The sequence below is a fragment of the Haematobia irritans genome, chromosome 5, assembly GCF_050003625.1.
Source record: "Haematobia irritans isolate KBUSLIRL chromosome 5, ASM5000362v1, whole genome shotgun sequence".
Lineage (NCBI taxonomy): Eukaryota > Metazoa > Arthropoda > Insecta > Diptera > Muscidae > Haematobia > Haematobia irritans.
The window spans coordinates 32654716-32672470 of record NC_134401.1 but is presented as its reverse complement, the minus strand read 5'-3'; the positions used below and the strand labels follow the sequence as shown (position 1 = coordinate 32672470).

Genomic DNA, 17755 nt, shown 5'->3' with positions numbered 1-17755 from the left:
TATAAGTTAATAATTAGAATAAGAGAACAATGGTGGCTTAGTAGTACTATTATGGAAAATTAAAAAAAAAAAAAAACAAGTATATACGGCCGTAAGTTCGGCCAGGCCGAAGCTTATGTACCCTCCATCATGGATTGCGTAGAAACTTCATCTAAACACTGCCACCCACAATCGAATTACTTAAGTTGCGGTAACGCTTGCCGATGGCAATGTATCTTAAAACCTCCTAACACCATCTTCTAAATTGTATGTAAGTCCATTCGTGGTATATATTAAATCAAAAAAGATCGATCCAATACGTATATAATTCAGTTTGACAAAGTAGACATAAAATTTTGACAAAATTTTCTACAGAAATAAAATTTTAACAAAATTTTCTATAGAAATAAAATTTTCACAAAATTTTCTATAGAAATAAGATCTTGGTAGGTTATTTTTGGCTCGAGTGGCAACCATGATTATGAACCGAATAAAATTTGAACAAAATTTTCTATAGAAATAAAATTTTTATGCAATGCTTATCATAGTTTCGGCTATAGGTCGATTAAAAAACATAGGAATGATGTTTTTATTTAAGTTTTATTTCCAATATTTCGGTTGACTTCGTCAAAACCGTTTTCAAGGATTTATTCTGGTGTGCACAGCTTCACACTCTGTTTTACACAATTTTGATAAAATTTTCTATAGAAATACAATTTTGACAATGATGAAAATTTTATTATGAACCGAATAAAATTTTAACAAAATTTTCTCTAGAAATAAAATTTTGACAAAATTTTCTATAGAAATAAAATTTTGGTAGATTATTTTTCGCTCTAGTGGCAACCATGATTATGAACCGATATGGACCAATTTTTGTGTGATTGGACCAATTTTGGTATGGTTGTTAGCGACCATATACTAACACCACGTGCCTAATTTGAACCGGATCGGATGAATTTTGCTCCTCCAAGAGGCTCCGGAGGTCAAATCTGGAGAATGTTTTATATGGGGGCTATATATAATTATGGAGCGATATGGACCAATTCTGGCACGGTTGTTAAAGATCATATACTAACACCATGTTCCAAATTACAACCGGATTGGATGAAATTTGCTTCTCTTGGAGACTTAGCAAGCCAAATCTGGGGATCGGTTTATATGGGGGCTATATATAATTATGAACGGATGTGGACCAATTTTTGCATGGTTGTTAGAGACCATATACCAATACCATGTACCAAATTTCAGGTGGATCGGATGAAATTTGCTTCTCTTTGAGGCTCCGCAACCCAAATCTGGGGATCGGTTTATATGGGCGCCATATATAATTATGGACCGATGTAGACCAATTTTTGCATGGTTGTTAGAGACCATATACCAACATCATGTACCAAATTTCAGCCGGATCGGATGAAATTTACTTCTCTTTGAGGCTCCGCAAGCCAAATCTGGGGATCGGTTTATATGGGGGCTATATATAATTATGGACCGATGTAGACCAATTTTTGCATGATTGTTAGAGACCATATACCAACACCATGTACCAAATTTCAGCCGGATCGGATGAAATTTACTTCTCTTTGAGGCTCCACAAGCCAAATCTGGGGATCGGTTTATATGGGGGCTATATATAATTAAGGACCGATATGGACCAATTTGTCCATGGTTGTTAGAGACCATATACCAACATCATGTACCAAATTTCAGCCGGATCGGATGAAATTTTCTTCTCTTTGAGGCTCCGCAAGCCAAATCTGGGGATCGGTTTATATGGGGGCTATATATAATTATGGACCGATGTGGACCAATTTTTGCATGGTTGTTAGAGACCATATAGCAATACCATATACCAAATTTCAGCCGGATCGGATGAAATATGCTACTGTTAGAGGCTCCACAAGCCAAATCTGAGGGTCCCTTTATATGGGGGCTATACGTAAAAGTGAACCGATATGGCCCATTTTCAATACCATCCGACCTACATCGATAACAACTACTTGTGCCAAGTTTCAAGTCGATAGCTTGTTTCTTTCGGAAGTTAGCGTGATTTCAACAGACGGACGGACGGACGGACATGCTTAGATCGACTCAGAATTTCACCACGACCCAGAATATATATACTTTATGGGGTCTTAGAGCAATATTTCGATGTGTTACAAACGGAATGACAAAGTTAATATACCCCCATCCTATGATGGAGGGTATAAAAATAATCAAACACCAGGGTTTGTGTCTTAAGTCTTTCGTTTAACACCTCTCTGTATTGAATAATTGAATACAAAAATTGCTTTGTATAACCTAAAATGAATAAAGTATAATGCTAATAAAAGTATTATGTAGTTTCTTCCAATTTCCTGTTGATTTTTTTTGGGTTTGTGGGAATGGTCGAAAATTTGGAAATGCTTTTAAAAATCACTTTTGGTAATGTTGCAAATAAACATGGAAAGTCATGTCGTTGTTATATGAAATGCATGTAAGATTACAATTTTCACACACTGGAATTTTGTGTATCATATGTTTTTTCTGGAAGCTTAATGGATTATTACAAAAAGGTATCGAAACTTTTTCGAAACTATTAGGGAATTACTACAAACTATTTTATTAAATTTTATACCCTCCATCATAGGATAGAGGGTATACAAAATGTCTGTAACACATCCAAATAAAGATCTCAGACCCCATAAAATTTATATAATTTTGGTCGTGATGAAATTCAAAGTCGATCTAGCGATGTCCGTCCGTCTAGCTGTCCGCTATTGCAAATGGTTCATCTCGGACCATATGAACCGATCATCAGATTTGAATTCCGGATGCTATGGAAGGAACAATTTTCATCCGTCCTGGTTGAAATTTGGTACGTGATGTCAGTATATGTCCTCTAACAAGCGTGCAAAAATTGGTTTAAATCGGTCTATAATTATATTACCGCTGAAAAACTGTTTGGTGTTCGGCCTAAACTGAGATTGAACTTATAAATCTTTGTATGCAAAGCGGACATAAAAGCCTTTGCATCACGTGGAATTGTATGCTTTAGTGCATACTATTATAGTCTGATTAACATTTTCTTTTAATTCCTGGGAGTATTTTTTGTTTTTAACCAATAATCCTGAAGGCTATTTTAATAACCCTTTCCAACATTTTAATTTCATGCGTATCACAAAACATAATGATACGAACATCGCAATATTGCCAGTCTTGCAAACCTTTGGTCATATGTTGTTGAAATTGATAGAAGTAGACAGTAGTCATTGGACCATTGCAAGGCCTAGTGGTAAAGACGTTCGCCTTAACGTCACCAGTCACAGCAATAGTGAAACTAACCCAGTCCCAAGACTAGTGAATAATGTGGGGGTCCCCTAAAAGTAGGTTACATAATAACATGCAACATCAATATTAGATGTGTAGCAACCGACCACAAAAAATGTCTCTTTTCATTTTCTTGAGTCTGAACACAGAAAGGCCTATGGTTAGTTTTTCGTTATGCATTTTTTTTTTGCTTTACAAAATGTGGTACATTTTATATATGCAGCTGTGACTAAAATAACTCATAACCATAAGCTTTCCTTACAGACGTGCCAATTATCCTAAATTTATGTCATATCTAAAAGTAAAGTTTTAAGGAACCCCCCTCAATGAAATCCATGTTCGTGAGGTTCATATGATTTTTTTTTTTGCTTTGCGAATAGCGAAATGAAGTTGACGTTTCTAGGTTTCGTTTTATGACATACTTATAAATGGGTAAACATAAAAAATAAATACGGTAAGTTTTTGAAAGTGAAATTCTTCATTTTCCAAGGGGAATAAATAGTTTTAATTGCCTTGAGCTGTACAACTATTGTATTATATTTCGTTTTAATATGTAAAGAAAAAATGGTTCAAGAAATAAGAAATAAATAATGTGAAAATGACAAGTATATACGGCCCCTAAGTTCGGCCAGGCCGAATCTTATGTACCCTCCACCATGGATTGCGTAGAAACTTCTACTAAATACTGTCATCCACAATCGATTTACTTGGGTTGCGGTAACACTTGCCGATGGCAAGGTATCTTAAAACTTCTTAACGCCGTCTTCTGAATTGTAACTTAGTCCATACAGTGTACATATTAAACAAAAAAGGCCGATTAAATACGTATATAATTCAATTTGACAAAATCTTCTATAGAAATATAATTTTGACAAAATTTTCTATAGAAATAAAATTTTGACAAAATTTTCTATAGAAATAAAATTTTGAAAAATTTTCTATTGAAATAAAATTTTGGTAGATTAATTTTGGCGATATGGACCAATTTTTGTGTGATTGGCGATCGGCTATATATAACTATAGACCGATATGGACCAATTTTCGCCTGACTGTTAGTGGTCATATACTAGTGCAATGTAACAAATTTCAAACGAATCGGATGAATTTTGCTCCTCCAAGAGGCTCCGGAGTTAAAATCTGGGGTTCGGTTTATATGGGGAGTATATATAATTATAGACCGATATGGACCAATTTTTGCATGGTTGTTAGGGACCATATACTAACATCACGTACCAAATTTCAACCGGATTGGATAAATTTTACTCTTTCTAGAGGCTCCGGAGTTCAAATCTGGGGATCGGTTTATATGGGCGCTATATATTATTATGAACCGATGTGGACCAATTTTTGTGTGACTGTTAGCGGTCATATACTAGCGCAATGTACCAAATTTCAACCGAATCGGATGAATTTTGCGTTTCCAAGAGGGAGTATATATAATTATAGACCGATATGGACCAATTTTTGCATGGTTGTAATAGACCATATACCAATACCATGTACCAAATTTCAGCCGGATGGATGAAATAGATCGATCCTTTCTAATTTCTACGAAGTTTACATTGTTCAAACAAGTAAAAATGTCTGCAGAAGGAGATCCTATTCATTTTAAATCAATTTCATTTTAATTTCAAAAGGAGTCAGTTTATTTTGAGTGTAAGAATATATACATTATAGGGTTTCAAGTCAATATTTCTATGCGCCACAAACCGAATGACCGAGGTAAGATAAAGTTGAAATTAATAATGGATTAGAATCCAATACATAATGCATAACATACATAATTCAGTCTTTTGGAAAGGGAATTCCTTTTTATTGCCGTGAGAAGATTTGAAGCATTCTGGAATATCACCGGCATTGCTATATGGCCTATGTTACATATAGTATATTTTTCAAGAGTTTTTAAAGTTTTAGCATACGGCCCTTTTTATTGCCCATAGTAGAATGAACTGTGAAAAATCAATCTTCATAAACTGGCATAAGATATTCATTTAAACGCTGATTGGTTTTATATGATTTCCATTCCATTTCTTTAACATTTGTCGGTTATGGTGTTGGTAAAAGGGTATAATTGGCAGGTGATTAATTACCAGGCAATGAAGTTTTTGATATGTATGAGGCTGCAACATATTGTAAGTAAAATGCAGGTTCATAGATTACCAACCAACAATAAAAGACATAATAATGAAAAGCTACGAAGTATTGCATAACTGACAACACCAACAACATCTACAACACTAACACAAAAAAAAAAACAAACAAACAATGTGTGGAAGCATTTCAAATGCATCAAACATGTTACAAGTGGCAATAATATTTTGGTTACCATGAATGCCAAGATGTTGCCGGTTGACTTGATGGCTGGTCCGTTGGTTGCTGCTGCTGCTGCTGTTATTTTTGATTAACAGAAAATCTCAGCAATGGTAGACGAACCACAAACTAATCTCCTAAAAATGAACTTCCAACCAACCATTCATGTATATATTTCGTCCATCCAACCATTCATCCATTCACATCTACAACACTGACAATGAGCCAGCCATTGATGATGGTCTCTACTGGCAATGGCAAGTTGCAAACCAAGTATCTCAATAATAATGGCATCCAATGAATGACGACGAAGACAGTGATGACGATGATGATGCGATGAATGAACTCTTTAATGATGCAACAGTTCAAGATGCACATTTAACTATCTGTAAAATTTGTTGCACACTTGTGATGTCATGATTGCCATGACTATTTTTTTTTTTTTTTTGAGTGAGACAATTCCTCACTTACCGCTCTATTTTTCGTATTGTTCCTGGGCGAATTTTATGTCCGCTTCTCCAGTTGCCGAGTGTTGCATGAGAAGAGGTACTTTTGTTGCAACTTACTTTCTAATGAGACCATTAATGGGTTAAGACATAATTCCTATGTTAGTTTGTAACAATTGATTGTAGTGTACATTTGAGGTTTGGACTACAATTTATTGTGGTTAAAGTTTTTCCATTTTTTATGATTTGGGAAACGGGAAATTAGGTCTTATCCCGTCTATTATATAATTTGAATGGTAAGTGAAATGTAAGATTTATTGATATCATTAATTATCAAATTAGAGTCAGATGCAGTGCATTCATTTTCTCTCGATATAACAAAAAAAAAAAAACGTTTTTAGGTCATTCAATTGAAGCCGGAAGAGACTGAATTTGAAAGAATATGAGGCATAGCAAATTACCTAAATGATTAGTTTTCCTTCAATCTATATGTGTTTAAATTTTTTAACAGTCATGGCTATCTAAGAAATTGAATGGAATAAATGAGATAGTTATTAAATGACTTTTCCATTTGAACGTAGTATGATGAATGTTTGTTTCTTAAGTCTTTCGTTTTATATCTAACGTTCTTCAGCAATGACATTTTTCTTTCATTTGATACTCTAAATTGATACCAAAAAAACTATAGTTTTTACACAATACCGATATAGAGAAGATGGAAAATTAGGTATTGCTTCCACTAAGTAGCTGAGATATACGAGGGTTGCCTTTTATATTTTGGGATTGGGCAACCGTAGTGTTGCAAACTGCCAACTAACAGCCCTGTCGTAAAGTTGGACATGTTTGAGGTTATTCATACTCAGATTGGTTTGACATACGAGCGTTATTTGTGTAGTTTATAGCAACTTAAACAAACATTTTATTGCGACAATTTTTTGCAATTTTCAACGATATAATTTTTGACGAAGCTCCGTCAACGACAAGTGTTTATCGATGGTAAATAGTTCACTCCAAAACGAAGTCTCTCGAATAAATACTCAGGTGCACCGGAGTAGACGATTTTGTGGAGAAAGAGAAGGCTCCTGATTGACATCAAACCATCAAAAGATAAGCCATATAATGTCCGTGAATATTGGATAACGGAATCCCGGCGATTCAAACTAAAAATATAGCGAGTTATACTATTAAAAAAAGCATTCAGTTTTCTCCGACTCGCAGAATCACAGCTAGCGAATAATTCAGTACCATACAGTAGTCCCGGTAAAATGTAAGTGTTAGCTAAAAGACATCTGATTGCTAGGGGAGTATAAAAATGCGTCGACTAGAGTGTTCGTAGTTTCGCATAGCTATAATATTATTTGATCTAACCTAACCTAATATTTGATCTTGTGTTTTAATATACCCGGCTGATGAGTCCTTCTCTGTAGCTGGTCAAATCCCTCTGCCTCCAACCCGCCATGGTCCGGATCATGGTGTGTACGCTGTCCCTACGTCATGGGGACGAGGCCCTCACGGTCGGAAGGGGCGGGAAAGTGGGCGATGGGACCGTTCGATAAAAAAAAGATTCTTTGCCGACGTTGCAAGCGATATACTAATGTTATTGATACTTACATCAACATTATATCGGATCGGATCCGATTTCCTATTACCTATGATAAGACATTTCGATTTCAAAGGGTTTAGGCAAAGACCGTTAGCACTCGCCCAGGTATGAATTCTCGTCAGGTCATGGTTCAATCTGCGAACATAATTATCGAGCTCGGATAAGGGACTCCAGATATACACCTGTACGTCGTCGGCATATAAATGCACCTTGGTGCACGAGATATGACGGGGAAGGTCGTTAGAATAGATAGAGAAGAGTAGTTGACCCAAAATTGGCCCCTATGGAACACCTCTGTTAAAGGACAAAGATTTTGACAATAAACCATTTACACAAACAGATTTTGACATAAGTAGGACCAAACGAGACGTGTTGGGGACGACGAAAAATTAGAGTGATCAAGAAGGACCAGGCAAGTAACCTCATTCCTCTCCAAGTTAAGTCTTATATCCTCTGACCTCAAAAAAAAATTGTTGACATTGGATCCCTCACAAATTGTTAATCGCTCAAAAAAGGCTTGTGTCGATTGGTCGAACGAAATACTGACTTGATAGCAGATGAATCGTGGATTTACGCGTATGAGCCCGAAAGCAAAGGTGCTCGCTCACGAAACACTTCCAAGCAAATGACTGTCTGTTTTTTCGGAAACGCTAGACATGTCGCAATCGTACAGTTAGAACAGCCAATTCTGATTGGTACACAACCATCGCTCAAAAAAGGCTTGTGTTGATTGGTCGAAGGAAATACTGACTTGATAGCAGATGAATCGTGGATTTACGCGTATGAGCCCGAAAGCAAAGGTGCTTGCTCACGAAGCACTTCCAAGCAAATGATTGCCTGTTTTTTTCGGAAAAGCTGGACACGTCGCAATCGTACAACTAGAACAGCCAACTCTGATTGGTACACAACCATTTTTTGTCAGTTGTCTTCCAAGAAATCGGGAAACCCAAACGACGAAAACGGATGATTCTTCGCCGCTTCAATACAAGCCCTCATACGTCGTTTCAAACAACTGCATTTTGGAGCACTGAAAACATCGATTTGATGGGTCATTCGCCGTATAGTTCCGTCTTGGCACCGAATGACTTCTTTCTAATCCCGTGCGTAACAAATACAATGAGAGGTCAACATTTTTCGTCACCTGAAGAACCGATTGATGCGTTCAGTATTCATGTTTTGGAGATAGCTCAACAAAGTGACAAAAGCGTTTCGACAGTTGGTTCATTCGCATGCAAAATTATATAGATTTTAATATTTTGAAAGACAATAAAGCTATTTTCGTTTTTGAATATTTGTTTTAGTTTTCTAAAAACGAAGTCAACAATCGAATGTAATCTCATTAATGTGGTATTAACACTTCACTAGGAAGAAGAGAAACATTTCATAAAAATTTTTTTAACTACTGTGGTCAGAGTACATTATGGTTGATCTTCGTCAAAATGTGCCAAGTAGAAATATTTTTCGCAGTGACTGGTAAAACTCCTGTTTACATGATGATAAGAACGTCCATAGGCAGTTCTTGGTAGTTTTTTTTAGCAGGTAAAAATTATCATTTAAAGATTTACAATGTCGAATTTATAGGAAAGTATAAGGGTCAAGTATTTTTTATGAAACATTAAAACTTATAACTTTTTTGGAATGCCCTTTGAATGAGCAGTATTTCTACACAATCTTTAGTCGATGTTTTCATTTTTCACCGGATAGACGGACAAATGAAAAAAAATATGTATGTGTACTGGAAACCCAAGTGAAATACCAACTAGTTGGACTATAGTTCATCTGAGCCGAAGTACATGAGTTTTTAAACTGAGTCAGCTGGCTTCAATTTGGAACATATTTTCTATTCCATAGTCTGCTAAGGTTCATCTGTGAGATATCGATTTTGGATGTGACACAATGCCAATTTTAATTTGTATACATTGTATACATTGAAATTTTAATTTGTATACATTAATCTTGGAGACCGTGAAAAGAGGACACTTTTCAAGAGGAAAAAATTTACGAGACGTTTGCTATTGTTGCTAACAAATCCATAGTAGAGGTTATACGAACTTCTGCCTGATATATAAATTCCTTTTTTAATTCATAAGTACTAGAGTAGAGTAATGGTAATTGTTAATAACTTTCCAGTAATATCTACATAATGACTTTGATTAGAAAATTTACTTCAGTTGCATCACTATAGGATATATAAATCATATATGAAACTTCAATTTATTTAATTGAATTTGTTAGTCTTTTATTTTCAAGATGACCATCTATGGCTTTATTGATTTTGTTGTCTTTTGCTATATGATTGTTTAATCACACTGCACAACAATTAAATTTTGGTCAAGGCGTTTTTGTGAAGCATTTAGTCACATTGATATGATTTCACAATCCAATTCAATCTATGTTGCTTTGCTGGATAATGCTGACAAAAAACAAAAAACAAATTGAACGCGATTTTATTCACTCTAAAATTTTCAATAGCAAAGAAAACAAATCATGATTTCATTCTAGTTTTCTATGTTACAAATTGTTTGTTTGGTGATTTTTATGATGATGGTTGCAGGTTATTTGCTGGCCAATCTTATTTCTATTATTTCAAGGTTGACACTATGCTCTTGGGTTGGTAAGCTATTAAATATTTAGTGTTTTTATAGAAAAAGAAGTTTTGAAAATACAAATTGTCGTCATTCTTTTGTTTTGCCATTGGCCAAAGGCAATAGTTTCTCCATAGTCTAAGCTTGTTGGCTGAATTAATGATTTTAATCAAGTTAAATGTGAGTTTTAAGTAATTAATCGAAATGCATAAACGTAGGGAAAAAGGAGGTGCTAAAATCACTAAAACCAGACCTTGGTCAATTAATTTATTTTATTTACTTTTGTTTTGATTAATTATCTCTTTCGATTCGATTGTGATATAGAGACCAGAGAAGGTTTCTGTGACAATTTGTGAATTAGCATATAAAACTACTACTGAGTTTTTAATTAGGAGTTTTGCTGTTGCCTTAACCACTAATCCAGAAGGTCTTTTTGGAAATGTGTATTCATTTATAATAAAATCATTCCGATTTTGATTAATCACCTCGTATTTAAAGATATTTAAATTTATAAGATAATGAAGCAGATGTTTTTTCTATCAGTATATGATTGAATAAAATCGTGGCCGAAAAACTGTTTTTTTTTTCAAACATTGGATTTATAGGAATTTTGATCATTTGTTATTTGCCAAATGTTTACATCAGTTATAGATGAATTAGGATTGCGGTAAAATTTATGGAAATCTTCGATGAAAAACAAAAAATACGTCCACATGATTTTTAAAGCGCATTTTCAGCAATTATAAAAACGCTATATATATATTGTCCAACAATTGAAAGAGTAGATCGTCCAATAAAAGGAACTGATGAGGATCTGCAGAATTAACAGGTTGGCTGATAAGTCCCCGGTCTAACAAAGAAAAATACATTTTTTTTGTCAAAATTCGGTTTTATTATTCAACATAGTTCCCTTCAAGAGCGATACAACGATTATAACGATCTTCCAATTTTTTGATACCATTTTGGTAGTACTCGTTCGGTTTTGCCTCAAAATAGGCCTCAGTTTCGGCGATCATCTCTTTCTTCATTGCAGCCAAAATTTTTTCCCTGCGAGCATCCTTTTGAGGTCTGAGAACAAGAAAAAGTCGCTGGGGGCCAGATCTGGAGAATACGGTGGGTGGGGAAGCAATTCGAAGCCCAATTCATGCATTTTTGCCATCGTTCTCAATGACTTGTGGCACGGTGCGTTGTCTTGGTGGAACAACACTTTTTTCTGCTTCATATGGGGCCATTTTGCCGCGATTTCGACCTTCAAACGCTCCAATAACGCCGTATAATAGTCACTGTTGATGGTTTTTCCCTTCTCAAGATAATCGATAAAAATTATTCCATGCGCATCCCAAAAAACAGAGGCCATTACTTCGCCAGCGGACTTTTGAGACGGTTCACCGGTCCACGCTTCGGAGACGGTTCACCGGTCGCTGTCCACTCAGCCGACTGTCGATTGGAATCAGGAGTGTAGTGATGGAGCCATGAGCACTCATTTTGCACAGAGCTTCCGCATATCCAAATATTGATGAATGATAAGACCAACACGTTCCTTTGATATATTTATGTTCATGATTTGGCGCCAACAATTTTGTCTTTACTTATGGTTCAATTTTGCTTTTTCGAGAAGGACGAAATTTGTAAATTGTAGGTAAAATCAGTACATTATTTTAGTAACTCATTAGGGAAATATCAAAAACTGAGGGAAATATCTAAGGCCTTCAATATCTCACTAAAAGCTGCAGGGCCTAGAGGAAAGCCAAGGGGGGAAATCAACCGCCATGGTGGACTACGGAGTTAAGTAATATGAGGAAATCCTGCAGGAAGCTCTTTAACAAAGCAAAGTCCACAAGAGCTCCGGAGGATTGGGACACTTACAAGATGAATCTGGGAGGATGTAAACGAGAACTGCGAAGGGCTCAGCATCAATCTTGGAATGACTACTGTAGCAGTATTGAGAATACGTCCGAAGCTTCCAGACTACGAAAGGTACTAGCATCCACTAACTCCACTTCAGGTTTCATTAAAACATCGGAGGGCAATTGGACAATGACCAGTGAGGAGACGTTGGAGGTACTTTTGGCCACACATTTTCCCGGAAATCAGACGGTTGAACCATGTTCTGGAGGTACCACAGAGGCTCAGCGGTCATTTCGAGGATATTGTATCGGAATCTACAATAAAATGGGCTTTAAATAGTTTTGGACCATTCAAATCCACGGACCTGATGGAATTACTTCGGCGGAGTTACAAGCAGTGACTGATAGAATTATACCTTGGTTGACGGTTATACATATATGAAAGATGTATAAGCTTAGAATATATTCCAGAAAAGTGGTGGGAATGAAATGTCGTCTTCATACCTAAAGCGGGAAAAGCCTCTCACTCAAGAGCGAAGGATTTCCGACCAATCAGCTTATCCTCATTCCTACTTAAGACTCTGGAGAGGATGCTAGATATTAATCTTAGAACTAGCGTCGATTTTCAATTTTGCTTTCGAAACGACAGCATGCATACTCGAAGGGCAGGTCTACCGAGACCGCATTGCATGAACTAGTCAGCTTTATTGAAAGATCACTATCTTTCAATGAATACACAATTGTGGCGTTTCTAGACATCGAAGGGGCGTCCATCCGAGCTCGATATTAAATGGATTGACAACTCTGAATGTTGATCCAGGTATACTTAGGCTGTTAGACCAACTTCTAACGAAGCAACGTACATCAGCCACACTAGGACAAGCAAACATACAAAGGTATGTGAACAGAGGCACTCCCCAAGGAGGAGTTCTATCACCTCTTCTTTTGAATGTTGCTATAAACAGCCTTCTGTTTTCCCTAGAAAAAGAAAGGATAAAGGTAGTGGCATAGGCAGACCATGTAGCTCTGGCAGTCAGGGGAAAATTCCCATCCACAATCAGACATATTATACAGAGAGCCCTCCGGATGACTGAGAAATGGGCGAAAGAGAAAGGTTTTGGGGTAAATCCTGTAAAAACAGAACTAGTCATGTACTGCAAAGATCGCAAAACTCCCACGGTTAAGTCCATATCCTTAGGGCGTATTGAAATTCCCTTTGGTGAGTGTGCAAAATACCTTGGAGTTATTTTGGACAGGTTCAACGTATGGCAAACAAATATGGCCCCATTTAAACTTAAACCGCACACTAGATATGCTAGTGTTCTCAAGACGTCAGATTTTGCTCATGATATCTGCTATAACGGATCGCTGCCTGATAAGCGATTTTGCAAAAACTATTGGCGCGAAGTATAATGCAGGACACTCACACCTCTTGTGTGAGTGTCCTGCATTTTGTGTAAGGCGTAATCGAATTTTAGGGGCCTATAGCTTTAGATTACTGGCGGACCTGGAAAACGTTAACTTAAGCAGTCTGCTAATGTTTTTGGAACAATCTGGTTGGTTCAACAGATGAAAATAATCGAGAAGGTTCAGTGGTTAAAATTAGAAGTGCCCATATGTAATAGGTACATTTAGTTAATGTGGTATCACAATGGCCTGGATAGTCTAAGTGAGCCTGAAACTTATGCCACTTTAACCTAACGTAAACGAATATCAAAAACTGAAGTATAATTTAGTTAAACTTTTGCACGAAGTAGTTCCTTTTGCCCACACATCAGTTTACTTTTTTCCTGTGTATTGTGTATAAACGCGACTAAAATTTTTGATAATTTTGGCTTCAGACTTTTGCAATTATTGAAAATATGACGATTAGTCGAATTTTTAAGATGACAAAAAATCTTATATTGACCAAAGTGTTAATCAATTTGAGGATTCACAATTTATTGAAGACAATAGCTCCAAAATAAAAACGAAACAAATAATTAAAAGGATTTTAATAATATTTCCTTTAAACTTTTTTTTATTAATTTAGGATACTATTTTTGGAATTTTGTGTCTTGTAGTTAATGTAATATGCCTTCGTATGACACTAAAGACATGTTTGCAACTCTGAACTCCAATTTTTTTCCTTCAAACTACGAAATTTTCTTTAATAAGTGAAAAATAATAATTTTGTCTAATAAATTTTCTTCAATTTGTCGGAAATATTTACCTTTTTTAAATTGGCGCCACATAGCCAGTATTGTATGCGTTATTGACAAAGGGTACATAAGATTCATTCTGGTTGAATTTTCTTCCCTATTTATTTATTTTGATGTAAGCATTATCTAGTAATATTGGAATATACACACTGAAATTATTTTCATCGGTTATATTTTATACGACTATGCCTTTACCCCCACTTCCTTCATATTCTAACCACATCTCTGATTATATTAAAAACGTGACAATCATTTATAAAACAATTGTGTCATAAACTATGCAAATACCAAACTTACAGTTAACAGTTTTGTATTCTTTGACTAACAAATCGCTTCCCACTCGTAATTAAAACCAAACTTAAAATGCATTGTAAATCAAAGGCATAACAATGCAATTGCAAGCATCTGGTGAAGTGATCTATAAAAATTGTATGCTTGTCTTAGATAAATTCTAAATGCAGAAAGCTATTCAAATATTTGAAAAACAATTAAAAACTTGAAAAGTAGAAAATGTTTAAAAAATGCTGTATTAAATGCATTCTAGAGCAATGACAAAAAATACACATAAAAAACAGGGCAAGGTGAAAGATGTTTTGACATTGGAATAAAAATGTTGTAGAGGCGGCGAACATTCTCCGATGATGTCGAAAACTGTCGACTACTAATTGCTATCCCTTCTTCCATAGTATCTTGATGTGGGCTCGTTTGGCGCAAATATCAGTCGAATGAACAAGTTATCGCTGCCAATGAAGCCTAATTTACAGATCTCGAGATAACGTATTTTTCAGATGGTTTCAGAAGTTGAAGTATGCCTGCACTGAAAAACGTAATTTTTTGTCGAAATATGAGAAAATCTATACTTCAAATCGCGTCTGAAATTTAAGTTGTGATCAACACGTTTATAGAGTAATTTGATAGCATTTGTAAAACAATAAACAGAAAAAATTTAAATATGTTCCCAGTATTGAGTACGCAAAATTCAAATTCGAAAGGGAATTGTTTCTTTAGTGAGTTGTCCGCCGTTTTGGCTCGAAATCCATACCGAAATTTTATTTTAAATGACAAATAGACAAGCATACTGTTTTTAAAACACAGGCAAGCACATTGTCTTAAATTTTAGACGGCAACTGTTCTCTTGGTAAATTAAAGCAATCTTGGTAAAAACTGACTCTTGTAGAAGGTCATACAATTTAGGTTAGGTTAGGTTAGGTAAGGTGGCAGCCCGATGTATCAGGCTCACTTAGACTATTCAGTCCATTGTGATACCACAGTGGTGAATTATTTTAAATAGGGAATTTTGATCTGTCTGCATGTTAAAGTGACATCAATCGAAGTTCCTCAACTGAATGAATAGGCAGTTTGAATAGGCAGTTTGGTCTATAATTTATCCATGAATTGTCTTACAACGAACAACTCTAGCATATTTTTGAATTTTGAATCAAAATGAGTGCTCTGTTAACCCTCTAATGCCCAACCCCGCCTTTAGGCGGGTTTCGTTAAATGAAGAAGCTTTTAGTAAAACACACCTTAAGCCAACAAAAATGGGTAAAATAAAAAGAAAACTTAGTTAAAACTGTTCAAGGGGCTTTGCAGCATACACTGAATTTTAGCGTATACATTTTTCTTGTGTCGTTTTCTTGTTTTTGTATCGTTAACATTGAATATTTAATCAGCTGGCAAAAAAATTGGGGCATTAGAGGGTTAAGAAGATTAATCGCGCGCCTTTGCGTTCAGCGACGAAGCTCATTTTGTTTCAATGGGTACGTAAATAAGAAGAATTGTCGATATTGGAGTGAAGATCATCCAGAAGCATTGCAAAGCTACTAATTCAGCATTTAGAAAAAGACACAGTTTTGTGCGGGTTATGGGCTGGTGAAATTAATGGACCGTACTTCTTCAGAGATCATGAGAATCGTAACGTAACTGTGAATGGGCGTTTTCGTGGGATGATATCCAACGTTTTTTTTCCTCAAAATGCAAAATGTTGACTTGCACGACATGTGGTTTCAACAAGAAGGTGCCGCATGCCACACAGAACGAGTAACAATGGAGTTATTGAGAGGCGGGTTCGGTGAACATTTTATTTCAATTAGCACACTGAAAAAAAAGCATGCCCGGTTCTAAAGATTTTGTCTTTACTTTAACAATTTCGGTATTGATTCCGAGCCAAAGAAACGGAGAATACAAATAAGTATACTTTTAAGACACAATTCTCTTTTAAATTTGGGTTTTGAGTACTTGCTCCTAGGAAGCAAATTTAAATTTTTTCGTTTTGTCAGCTTATTTTCTGCATATGCCATCAAAGTCCTTTAAAAACGAGTTAATGACAACATTATTTTCCGAATTCAGACTCGGGATTGGTGCAAACAAAATATTGTTTGTCTTATTCAAACATATTATGTTTCACCTTAGGGCATACACTGGTAGAAAAAAAAAATTTAATGAAATTTTCTTTGTGTGGATATATTTTTAAGGCGCCAATTGGTTACTTCCATTATTTTACTTCCAGCATACTCTCTAGGTCTCTCTTTCTAAACACATATATGTTTATAGGCTAATTCTAAATTAGTATATGTTTGCATCTAAGCATATTAATTTACAAACATTTTATGTCCCAAACATCATATGTTCTAACATATATGTCCCAAACATGTTATGCTAGTTTATGAACATTATATGCTTGCATTTAAAAATATTGTGTTAAAAAATTTGAGTTCCAAACATATAATTTTTACACCCAAACATATGAAAAACAGTCTTTTTCTTCCGTGTATATCCAAGGAATGTTTCCATGTTATTAATAAAACGATAATCGTATTATACATAAACCGTATTGGAATCAATTGAAGAAAATTTTACCACAATTTACCATATTTAAAAAAATATATATATTTTTTTTGAGGTTTTTGATCAAATCTTTGTGGTTAGTATGAAACAAATATTTTCATCTTGGAATTAATGATTCCTCCCAAAAATTTTATTTATATATGTTTGGCAAAAGAAAAGAAAAATGCTTGCAAATTTTTTAGGCAACGCCGACTATCACTTTGGGTTGATTGAATTACCCGAATTTATTCTGATAATTGGTTGATAGTTTTGCTGCAAGCAGAGGATGCTGATGAGGAATGTGGTAATTCAGAAACAGCTGTACATCCAGTCGTCTTGCAGTCTATAGGGCTTTACCCAAATAAATTTGACAAGCATAGTTTTCCTCTGTTGGTTAAGCTACAAAAACAACAATAATGATTGAAGAAGAAACCAACAATAACATAAAAAAGTTTATTCCCCTAGAAAATTTTCTCAAAATTGTATTTCTATAGACATTTTTTCAAAATTTTATTTCTGTAGAAAATATGGTTAAAATTCCATTTATATAGAAAATTAAAGTACCACTTAGTTGGAGAACAATGTTTTGAAAAATCTACCAAAACATCAAGAATTCTATCAATCTATTAAACAGTAAAAAATTTACCAT

General features: G+C 35.2%; 1 protein-coding gene across 6 annotated transcripts in view; it reads right to left on the bottom strand.

Moving 5' to 3' along the window:
• The window catches only part of sona (sol narae metalloprotease), a 268095-nt gene that overhangs the window by 108445 nt on the left and 141895 nt on the right, over nucleotides 1-17755 (bottom strand). The gene's annotated exons all lie outside the window — the stretch shown is intronic.